The sequence below is a fragment of the Scylla paramamosain genome, chromosome 28 (genome assembly GCF_035594125.1).
Source record: "Scylla paramamosain isolate STU-SP2022 chromosome 28, ASM3559412v1, whole genome shotgun sequence".
NCBI lineage: Eukaryota > Metazoa > Arthropoda > Malacostraca > Decapoda > Portunidae > Scylla > Scylla paramamosain.
Genome location: NC_087178.1, coordinates 11,459,175 through 11,472,447, shown reverse-complemented (window position 1 = coordinate 11,472,447; position 13,273 = coordinate 11,459,175).

The window sequence follows — 13,273 nt, the reverse complement described above, 5'->3', positions numbered from 1 at the left end:
GCGTTTTAGGAACCAAAATGTTAAAATGCATAAAATACACTCTTTGTTGAAATATAAAACAATATTACCAAAAACATGATTTTTTTTGTGTGTGTTTTCTGGTGTTTAACGAAGACGCTAAAATACATGCAAAATACCCTTTATGGAGAAACAGAATAGCCTTACCAAAAACGTGTATTTCAGTGTTTTCCAGCGTACAAAAACGCCAAGATGAATGCAAAGTACGCTATATGGGAAAGGAAGGAAGAATACCAAAAACGCTAAAACGAGTGATTAGCATTTTGTATGGCGAAAAAGAACATTACGAAAAAATGCCTGTTCTCAATGTTTTTTTTTTTACATTGTTAAGTATCAAAATACCAAAATGCATGCAAAGCACCCTATATGGGGAAACGAAAGGACATTATGAGAAACGTGTTTTGTGAGAGTTTTGACCTTCTTAGATAGCAAAACTCTAAAACGCTTGAATAGCACTCTATATGGAGAAATATAACAATATTACCAAAAACGTTTATTTTGAGTGTTTTTCGTATTGTTAGGTACGAAAACGCCAAAATGCATGCATAGCACTCTGTATAGGAAAACGAAACTTCTTAACCACAAACGTGTCTTTTAGGTGTTTTTAGTGTTTTTGTTTCCAAAACTGTGAAAATCATGTGAATATCGTTAGAAATGTATATTAATGATCGTTTTTGAGCTGCTATGGTACCAAAACGCAAAAACACGTGAATACCACACTCTATGCAGAAATAGAAGAATATCATTAAAACAGAGCTTCCATGCTTTTTAACATTTTGGTGCCTAACACCCTGAACAACACTCAAAGTCACGTTTCTGATAATGTTTATTTTCTCCGTATCAAGTGCATTTAGTGCAATTTAGCGTTTAGTACCAAACAGTGCGATAAACACTCAAAAATACATGTTTTTTAGTGTTTTATTTTTGTTTCTCTATATTAAGTGCTTTTTTTTTCTTTTTTTCATTTTGGTACCTAAGTAGCTCAAAAACGGTCATATTACACGTTTCTGGTAATGTTGTTTTTTTTTTACATGATTTTTACCGTTTTGATAACTGACACGCTCACAGACACTTAAAAAAAAAAAGTAAAAATGTTTATTTAAACAAAATAGCATTACCAAAAAAGTATATTTTCATTATTTTGAGCTTGTTACGTACAAAAATTCTAAATTAATGAAAAATTATCTGTTTCAGAAATGAATCGATATTAACAGAAATGTCTATTATAAATGTTCCTGAGATGCTAAAGTACCATATGGTTAAAACGCGTAAATCGCACACTATATCGAGAAACAATAAAACGCCAAAACAACAAACAAAAACGCCAAAATATGTACAAAGCACCTAATAAGGGAAAACAAACAAAATGACATGACCAGAAACGTGTCGTTTGAATTTTTCAGCGCGTTAGGCACCAAAACATTAAAAAGCATGGAAACCACTCTATATGGTAACATAGCACAACATTACCAAAAACGTTTCTCTGGAGTGTTTAGGAACTCTTTACGTACCAAAAAGCTAAAACACATGAAAAACATTCTAATGGAGAAACAGAATAACATTTCCAAGAATGTATATTTCTAGTATTCTTATCTTTTTAGGAAAAGAATCGTCAAAATGCATGGAAAGTTCCATATATGATGAAACAAAATGACATTATCAGAAACGTGCATTATGAGTGTTTCTTTTTAGATTCTTAGGTACCAAAATGCTAAAACTCGTGAATAGTAATTAATATGGAGAAACAGAAAACTACGTAAAGCGTGTATTTTTGAGAGTATTTCACATTCTCAGTAATCAAAACGACAAAATGCAAGGAAAGCACTCTATATGGGGAAATAAAAACCAGAAACATGTGATTTGAGTGTTTTTGAGAATATTAGGCACGAAAACGTTACAAAGTATGGAAAGCACCCTAAATGGGAATGCAAATCGAGATTAACAAAAATGTATCTTATATGTTTTGAAGCTTCTTCTCCACCAAAACACTCAAATGCATGAAAATATCCTTTATGGGCAAACGGAATAACATTACCGAAATCATGGATTGTGATTGTTTTTTTTTTTATTTCTTAAGTAGAAACACGCCAAAATACATGCAAAGTACCCTATATTATGTTAAGAAACGAAATGATATTACGAGAAACGTGTATAATGAGTGTTTCTGAGCTTCTTGGTACCAAAACACTAAAACGCCTGAAAAAAAAAATATATATATATATATATATAAATATAAATATATATATATATATATATATATATATATATATATATATATATATATATATATATATATATATATATATATATATATATATATATATATATATATATATATATATATATATACGAAGAAACAAAATATTACTAAAATCGGGGGTCTGGGTGTTTTTTTTTTTTTTCACTTTATGAAGTAACAAAAAAATAACAGAAAAAAATGTTCTTAAAAACGAGTGTTGTAGGTGAGTTTGAGCTCGTTACGTAGTAAAACACCAAAATGTATGCAAACCTCTCTATAAGTGGAAACGAAGACATTATGTGAGTACGTGCACAATGACTGTTTCTGAGCTTCTTAGGTACCAAACACTAAAACGCTTGAATATCACTCTATATTCAAAAGAAGAACAACATTACAAAAAAGTTTTTTTTTTTTTTTACATCGTTAATTACCAAAACGTTATAAACCATGCAAAGCATTCCATAAAATGAAACAAAGCGGCATTACCAGAAACGTGTCTTTTTAGTGTTTTTGAACTTGTTATGTACAAAAACGACAAAATGCATGCAAATAACCCTATATAGGAAATAAATCTATATTATAAGTAATGTGTATTTTAAGTGTTTCTTAGCTTCTTTGGTAACGAAACGCGAAAACGTGTGATTAACTGATCTCTATTTAATAAGGAGAAACAGGAAAAAATTTCCAGAAACTACTTTTTTCTTTTTTTCAGGTACCAAAACAGGAAATGCATGCAAAGTACCCCTATAAGAGGAAACAAAAAAGACATTATGAGAAACGTGTATTATGAGTGCTTTTGATCTTTTTAGGTACCAAAACTATAAAACGCCTTAATAGCACTTTATATGGAGAAACAGAATAATATGAAAAACATTTATTTATTTATTTATTTTTTTCAGATTGTTAGACACCAAAATGTAAAAAAATCAATGGAAAGCACTATATGGGTGAAACGAAATGACATTACTAAAAACGTTTCTTTTGAGTGTCTTTCAGTGTGTTAGGCACGAAAGCGCTGAAAAGCATGTAAAGCAACCTACTTTAAAATGCAAAACAACATGAACAAAAACTGTCTTTTTTTTGTGATTTTGAGCTTCTTACGTATCAAAACACTAAAACCCATGCAAAAGAGTTTATGAGGAAACAGGAAATAGAATATCAGCAAAAATGTGTGTTTTCAGTATATGATGAAATAAACGATATTATCAGAAACGTGTATTATGACTGTTTTTGAGATTCTTAGGTACCAAGAGTAAAAAACGCAAAGTAAAAAAGCAAAAAACGTAGAGAAACAGAACACCATTGCCAAAAAAAGAGTATTTTGAATTTCTTTTTTTTTTACATTGTTAATTACAAAAGGCGCCACAATCAATGTAGATCACTGTATACGAGTATGTGGAAGCAGCACGACAGTACCAGAGACGTCTTTTTCAATGTTTTTTATTTATTTATTTATTTTTTTTATCGTTTTAGGCAACAGAACACTAAAATCCATAGAAAACTACTTATATTGGAATATAAAACAATATTTCCAAAAAAAGTTTCTTTTCATTGGTGAGGAGCTTCTTACGTATCAAAATGCTAAAACGCGCGTAAAATCGCTTTATAGAAAAAAAAAAAAAAACATTACCAAAAATGTTTATTCAGAATGTTCTTGAGCTAATTAGGTACAGAGGCGACAAAATATATGCATAATACCCTATATGGTGGAAAAAAAGATGTTTTTCACATTGTTAGGTATCAAAACGCAAAAATGTACACAAAGATTTTTTTATATAGAAAAACGAATCGATATTACCTCAACAGTACGTTTTCAGTGTTTTTTTCAGTGTTTTATGCACAAAAACTCTAAAATGCATGGAAAGCACTCTATTTTGGTATAAAAACAATATTACCAAAAAAATTGTCTTGAGTGTTATTTTTTTATCTTCTTACGTACCATAACGCTAAAACGACTACAAAACACACTTCATGACGAAACAGAATGACAACCAAAAACGTGGATATTCAGTGTCTTTGAGTTTCTTTAGTACAAAAAGTCCAAAATTCATGCGAAGTAACCTATACGGGAAACAAAACGATATTAAAAGAAACATGTCTTTTGAATGTTTTTTGAGCCTCTTAGGCACCAAAACGCTTAAATGCAAGGAAAATAATGCATGGAATGCAAAAACGCATTACAAACAGTGTGTCTTTTGAGTGATTTTGAGCTTCTTACGAACAAGTGTTACAAATATTATCTAGTACAAGTATTTCTGAACTTTCTAAGTACCAAAACGGTAAAACGCATCAATAGTGTTTTTTTTTCATGGCAAAACAACAACATTGCCATCAACGTCTTTTTTGGAGTGTTTTTTTTTTTTTTTATATATATATAAAATGTCTTTTCTTTTCCCCATATAAGGTACTTTACGTACTTTTTTTTCGTTTTTGTGCCTAATAAGCTCAAAAACACTCAAAAGAATTGTTTTAGGTAATGTTATTTTGTTTCTGCATAAAAGGTGTTTTCCCATGCAATTTAGCGTTTTGGTACGTAAGTAGCTCAAAAACACTGGAAAAACACTTTTTGTTAAATTTTGTTTTCCCATATGGTGGGTTTTCCATGCATTTTGGCGGTTTGGTAACTAATCATTAGAAAAACACTCAAAATACATGTACTTCCTAATGCTGTTCTGTTCCTCGATATAATGTGCTATTAATGTGTTTTGGGATTTTGGTACCTAAGAGGCTCAAAAAACGCTCATGTTACACAACTCTCGTAATGTCCTTTCGTTTCCCCATATATGGTCCATCGTATTGTCGTTTCGTTTCTTCATTTGGATGCATTTTGGTATCTAACAATATGAATATATTCAAAATAGACGTTTTTGGTAATTTGTGCTCCTCCATATAGAATGCTATTGACGCATTTTAGAGTTTTGGTACTTAAGAAGCTCAAAAACACTAACAATACTCGTTTTATCCTGATGTACTTTCGTCTTCCCATATAGGGTGCTTTGCAAGCATTTTCCTGTTCTAGTCTTAACAATATATATATATATATATATATATATATATATATATATATATATATATATATATATATATATATATATATATATATATATATATATATATATATATATATATATAAAGAGCGATATTTATGCATTTTAGTGTCCTAAGAAGTTCAGAACACTCATAATACGTTTTTTTTTTCTTTGTAGAGTAGTTTGCATTACATTTTGAGATTTTTCTATGAAACAACCTCAAAAACACTGAAAACACCATAAAATGGTTTTCTCCATTAAACAGTTTTCTCCATAAAGGGTTTTCAGTGTTTTGCCACATAAATAGGTGAAAACACTGAAAACTTTTTTTTCTTTTATTGTAGCATTGTATTCTTTTCCCATACACGGTCTTTTCCGTACTTTTATTGTTTTGGTCCTTAGAACGCTCATAAACATTCAAAAGACACGTGTTTGAAAATCTCGTTTACTTTCCCTATAGAGATTGCTTTACATGTATTTTCATATCTAACTGTGAAACACACTCAAAATACACATTTTTGATGATGTTAATATGTTTCTCTGTATAGAGTCGTTTTGTTACTTTTTATCTTTTGATACCTAAGAAGCTTAAAAACACCCATAATACACATTTCTTGTAAAGTCTTTTGTTTTCCCCATATAAGGTACCTAACGTTTTTTTCGTTTTTGTGCCTAAGAATCTCAAAAACACTCAAAAGAATTGTTTTAGGTAATGTTTTTTTGTTTCTCCATAAAAGGTGTTTTTCCATGTAATTTAGCGTTTTGGTACGTAAGTAGCTCAAAAACACTGAAAAAAAACACTTTTTGTTAAATTTTGTTTTCCCATATGGTGGGTTTTCATGCATTTTAGCGTTTTGGTACCTAATTATTAGAAAAACACTCAAAATACATGTATTTGCTAATGCTGTTCTGTTCCTCGATATAATGTGCTATTAATGTGTTTTAGGATTTTGATACTCAAAAAACGCTCATATTACACATATCTCGTAATGTCCTTTCGTTTCCCCATATATGGTCCATCGCATCGTACCAAGATCAAAAATACTCAAAATACTTTTTTTTTTTGATAACAATATTCTTTTTCTACATAAAGGGTCTTTTTAAAATACGTTTTAAATACTCAAAAGACACTTTTTTTAAGTTGTTTGTTTCCTCATCTCGTCGGATTTGCAATCATTTGTGCGTATCTAATAATAGGGAAAAAACACCCAAAATACGCGTTGCTATACATGCGTTTTACCATATTTGGTAACTAAGAAGCTCAAAAGCTTTCATAATTCACGTTTCTTATTCTCGTTTCCCCATATAGAGCGGTTTTCATGCGTTTTGTAATTCTGTACGTAACAAGCTCAGAGATATTCAAGATTGTTCTTGAAGTTACAGTGTTTCTCCATAAAAGAAAAAAAAATGCATGCTTTTCTGCATATTGGTAGATTTTGGTTAGAAAATTGTTGTTAGAATATTATTTTCCCATATAGAGTTTTTTCTGTTTTTTTTTTTTTTTTTCGTTTAAATGCCTAGCACGCTTATAAAAACTCAAAATACACGTTTCGTTTCCTTTCCTTATATTGGGTACTTTGCACGCATTTTAGCGTTTTGGTACTTAACATTGTGAAATACACTCATAGTACATGTTTTTTGGTAATGTTATTCTGTTTCTCTTTATAGATAGCTGTTAATGCGTTTTATTGTTTTAGTACCTATGATCAAAAACGGTTCTGGTAATGTTATTCTGTCTCTCCATGCAGAGTGCAATTCATGCGTTTCATGGTTTTGATACCTAAAAAGCTCAAAAACACTTATAATATATGTTTCAACTTATGACTTTTCGTTTCCCCATAGCTGGTAATTTCCATTTATTTTGTCTTTTTTTTTCTACGTAACAAGATCAAAAACACTCAAAGCCTTGTTTTTGGTTTTATTATTCTGTTTTTTTCATTTTTTTACGCAAGTAGCTCAAAAGCACAAAAAAAAAAAAAAATAAATAAATGTTTCGTTTTCTCATGCACGGGCTTTCCTTGCTTTTAAGCGTTCTGGTGCCAGCACGCTCATTAATGCTCAAAAGAGAAGATTATTGGAAATCTCATTTCCATACCCCATATAGGGTGGTTTTCATGCATTTTATCGTTTTGTTACCTAACAATGTGAAATACGCTCAAAATACAAGTTTTTGGTAATGTTGTTCTGATTTTCCATAAAGAGTTTTCGAGTTTTCGTGATTAACAAGCTTAAAAACTCAAAATGCTTAATTTTTCTAATATTATTGTGTTTCTCCATAAATGGTGTTTTGCATACGTTGTTTTCTATGTATTTTCGGATTTTGGTAACTAAAACAGTCGAAATCCTCAAAAGACGTTTTTCTGGTATATGTCGTTTCGTTTCCCCATGTAATTTGCTTTGTATGTATATATGTATGTATGTATGTATGTATGTGTTTTGGTAACTAACACTTAAAAAAAAAATACTCCAAAACATTTTAGGTAATGTTCAGTTTTTACGTATGGAGTGGTATTCAAACGTTTTAACATTTTTTTTTACCTAACAGTATCAAAAACTTATAATACATGTTTCCGGTTATTTATTTATTTATTTTTTTAATCATATAAAGTACTTTGCATATATTTTCCGGTTTCTGTACCTAACAGGCTTGAAAAAAAAGTCAAAATACACAATTTTGGTAATGTTTTTCCGTTTCTCCACAAAGGATGTTTTGCATGGGTTTTACAGTTTTGGCACGTAAAAAGCTCAAAAATTATTCAAAAGACTTTTTTTTGTGATGCATTTTTGTATTTTTAAATAGAGTGTTTTCCAAGCATTAAAGCTAAAAGCTAAAAAAGAAAAAAAAAAGCACTGAAAACACATGTTTGTGGTATTGTCGTTTCGTTTCTTTATTTGGATGCATTTTGGTACCTAACAATATGAATATATTCAAAATAGACGTTTTTGGTAATGTGTGCTCCTCCATATAGAGTGCTATTGACGCATTTTAGAGTTTTGGTACTTAAGAAGCTCAAAAACACGTTTTTTCCTGATGTACTTTCGTCTTCCTATAATTATTATAGGGTGCTTTGCAAGCATTTTGACCTTTCTAGTACTTAACAATGTACAAAGAAAAAAAAATAAAACACCAAAAAAAAACGTTCATGGCAATGTTGTTCTGTTTTCCCATAAAAAAAAAAAAAAATACTCTTTATCCGTTCTACCGTTTTGGTACCTAAAAGTTCAGAAATAATTGTACTAGATAATATTTGTAACACTTGTTCGTAAGAACCTCAAAATCAGTGAAAAGACACGCTTTTTGTAATGCTTTTTTTGAATTCCATGCATTATTTTCCATGCATTTAAGCGTTTTAGTGCCTAAGAGGCTCAAAAACACTCAAAAGACATGTTTCTTTTAATAATGTTTTTTTTTTTTTTTTTCCGTATAGGGTACTTCGCATGAATTTTGACATTTTTGTACTAAAGAGACTCAAAGACACAGAATATGCACGTTTTTGGTTGCGTCATTCTTTTTCGTCATGAAGTGTGTTTTATAGTCGTTTTAGCGTTATGGTACGTAACAAGCTAAAAAATAACACTTAAAAGACAAATTTTTTATAATATTGTTTTGTATTCCAAAAATAAAGTGCTTTCCATGCATATTTTAGTTTTTGTCCATAATCGCTGAAAAAAAAAAACATTGAAAAAGTACTGTTGAAGAAATATCGATTCGTTTTTCTATTAAAAAAAATTTTTTTTTTACATTTTTGCGTATTGATACCTAACAGTGTGAAAAACATTCAAAATACACTTTTTTCCTTTTTGTTTAGCTGCTTCGTTTCTTCATGTAGAGTGCTTTTCACGCGTTTTAGTGTTTAGTTGCTTAAGGTCAATAACACTCATAATACACGCGTCTGGAATTTTTTTTTTTTTTTACCTTATAGGGTATTATGCATGTATTTTGTCGCTTTTGTACCTAATATATTCAAGAACATTTCTGAATAAACATTTTTGGTAATGTTTTTTTTGTTTTCTTTCTATAAAGCGATTTTTTTTTGCGTGCGTTTTAGCATTTTGCTACGTAAGAAGCTCCTCACCAAGGAAAAGAAACTTTTTTGGAAATATTGTTTTGTATTCCGATATAAGGAGTTTTCTATGGATTTTTGTGTTTTTTTGCCTAAAACGAAAAAAAAAAAACATTGAAAATGACGTCTCTGGTAATGTTTTTTTGGCGTCTTTTGTACGTAACAATGTAAAAAAAAAAAAAATCAAAATACACTTTTTTTGGTAATGGTGTTCTGTTTCTCCATATAGAATACTATTCACGCGTTTTTTACTCTTGGTACCTAAGAATCTCAAAAAGTCATAATATCGTTTATTTCATCATACAGGGTAGTTTCCATGCATTTTGATGTTTCTTTTCCTACTAAGCTCAAAAATACTGAAAACACACATTTTTGCTGATGTTATTTTATTTCCTGTTTCCTTATAAACTCTTTTGCATGCGTTTTACTGTTTTGATACGTAAGAAGCTCAAAAACACACAAAAGACAGTTTATGGTTATGATCTTTTGTATTTTAATGTAGGTTGTTTTACATACTTTTAAGCGATTTCGTGCCTAACACACTAAAAGATACGTTTTTGGTAATGTCATTTTGTTTCCCTTATACAGTGCTTTCCAGTGACTTTTGACATTTTGGTATCTAACAATTTGAAAAAAAAAATCAAAATAAATGTTTTTAATGATGTTCTGTTTCTCCATATAAAGTGCTATTCACGCGTTTTATAGTTTTGGTACCTAAAAAGATCAAAAGCACTCATAATATACGTTTCTCGTAATGTCTTTTTTGTTTCCCCTTATAGGGTACTTTGCATGCATTTGGTGTTTTGGTACCTAAAAAATAAGTAGTTTCTGGAAATTTTGTTCTGTTTCCCCCTATTAAATGGAGATCACTTAATCATGCGTTTTAGCGTTTTGTTACCAAAGAACCTAGAAACACGTTTCTAATAATATCGATTTATTTCCTATATAGGGTTGTTTGCATGTATTTTAGCGTTTTTGTACATAACAAGCTCAAAAACACTGAAAAGACACGTTTCTGGTAATGCCGCTTTGTTTCATTTTATGGAATGCTTTGCATGGTTTATAACGTTTTGGTAATTAACGATGTAAAAAAAAACAAAAAAAACACCTTTTTTGTAATGTTGTTCTTCTTTTCAAAATAGAGTGATATTCAAGCGTTTTAGTGTTTGGTACCTAAGAAGCTCAGAAACAGCCATTGTGCACGTACTTTCATAATGTCTTTTCGTTTCCCCATGTAAAGTAGTTTGCATACATTTTGGTGTTTTAGTGCGTAACGAGCTCAAACTCACCTACAACACACGTTTTTAGGAACATTTTTTTTTTTTTGTTTCTTCAAATCACTCACTTGTTTTGTATGCATTTTGGCGTTTTGTTACTTCATAAAGTAAAAAAAAAAAAACACCCAAACCCCCGATTTTGGTAATATTCTGTTCATTCGTATATATATATATATATATATATATATATATATATATATATATATATATATATATATATATATATATATATATATATATATATATATATATATATATATATATATATATATATATATATATATATATATATATATATATATATATTTTTTTTTTTTTTATTTATTTTTTTTTTTTTTCAGGCGTTTTAGTGTCTTGGTACCAAGAAGCTCAGAAACACTCCTTATACACGTTTCTCGTAATATCATTTCGTTTCTTAATATAATATAGGGTACTTTTCATGTATTTTGGCGTCTTTCTATTTAAAAAATTAAAAAACACTCAATCCATGATTTCGGTAATGTTATTCCGTTTGCTCATAAAGGATGTTTTGCATGCGTTTGAGCGTTTTGGTGGGGAAGAAGCTTAAAAACATACAAGATACGTTTTTGTTAATCTCGATTTGCATTCCTATTTCGGGTGCTTTCCATGCTTTGTAACGTTTTCGTGCCTAATATTCTCAAAAATACTCAACACGCACGTTTCTGGTTTTTATTTCCCCATATAGAGTGCTTTCCTTGCATTTTGGCGTTTTGATTACAGACAATGTGAAATACCCTCAAAATACGAGTTTTACGTAGGGTTCTGTTTCTCCATATTAAATACTATTCACGAGTTTTAGCATTTTAGTACCTAAGAATCTAAAAAGAAACACTCATAATACACGTTTCTGATAATATCATTTTGTTTCATCATATATGGAACTTTCCATGCATTTTGACATTTCTTTTCCTAAAAAGATAAAAAATACTAAAAAATATACATTTTTTGGCAATGTTACTCTGTTTCTTCATTAGAATACTTTTCATGTGTTTTAGCATTTTGGTAACCTAAATGGGAAAGCAAAGTAACCTATATGGGAAAACGAAAGGATATTACGTGAAACGTGTAGCAGGAATGTCTTTGAGCTACTTAGGTACCAAAAACGTGAAAACTCGTTAATAACACTCTATATGGAGAAACAGAGCAACATCTCCAAATACGCACATTTTGTGAAATTTTTTTTATTTTATTTTTTTTTTTTTTACATTTTTAGGTAGCAAAACGCTAAAATTCACGCAATCCTCTAAATAGGAAAACAGAACGACATTACAAGAAATGTATCTTTTAAGAGAATTTGTGCATGTTAGACGCTTAAAAGCATGGAGAGCAATATAATACAGGAAAATAAATGAAAAATACCAAAAAAGTGTCGAGTTTCTTTGTTACATTCCATATCGGTAAAACGCATGCAAAGCAACGTTTATGGAGAAACAAAGTAACATTACAAAAGTTTTTCAGCTTGTTACGTACAAAAACGCCAAAATGCATTAAAATAATATCCTATATGGGGGAAACGAAAAGACATTACGATTAACGTGTATTATGAGTATTTTTGAGTTTAAGTACCAAAACGCTAAAACACATTTTTGCTGATATTCTATTTCCTGTTTCCTCACAAACTCTTTTGCATCTGTTTTAGTGTTTTGATACGTAAGAAGCTCAAAAACACAAAAGACAGTTTTTAGTTTTGTTGTTTTATATTTTAATGTAGGTTGCTTTACATGCTTTTAAGCGCTTTCGTGCCTAACACACTGAAAGACACGTTTTTGGTAATGTCATTTTGTTTCACCTATACAGTGCTTTCCATTGATTTTTTTACATTTTGGTATCTAACAATCTGAAAAAAAAAATCAAAATAAATTGTTTTGATGATGTTATTCTGTTTCTCCATATAAAGTGCTATTCACGCGTTTTATTGTTTTGGTACCTAAAAAGATCAAAAGCACTCATAATACACGTTTCTCGTAATGTCTTTTTCGTTTCCTCTTATAGGGTACTTTGTATGCATTTCCTGTTTTGGTACCTAAATAAAAAAAAAAGTAGTTTGTGGAAATTTTGTTCTGTTTCTCCCTATTAAATGGATATCACTTAATCACGCGTTTTAGCGTTTTGTTACCAAAGAAGTTAAGAAACACTTAAAATATACATTACTTACAATATCGACTTATTTCCTATATAGGGTTCCTATATAGGATATAAAGTACACAATATGGGGAAATAAAAGAACATTACGTGAGTGGTGTATTTTTAATGTTTTTTTTTTTTTACCTTCTTATATACCATTAAGGTAAAAGGCAAGAATAGCACTCTATATGGAGAAATAGTACATCACTAAAAATGTATATTTTCAGTGTTTTTCACGTTGTTAGGTACCAAAATACCAAAATGCATGGAAATCACCCTCTATGGTGAAACGAAAAGATATTTACAGAAATATGTCTTTTAAATGTTTATGGGCATGTTAGGCATCAAAACGCTAAAAAGCATGAAAAGCTCCCCGTAAAAGAAAATAACATCCTAAAAAAACGTGTCTTTTGAGATATTTTCAACTACTTACGTACCAAACGGTAAAATGCACACAAAATACATTTTATGGCAAAAACAGAATAACATTACCAAAAACAA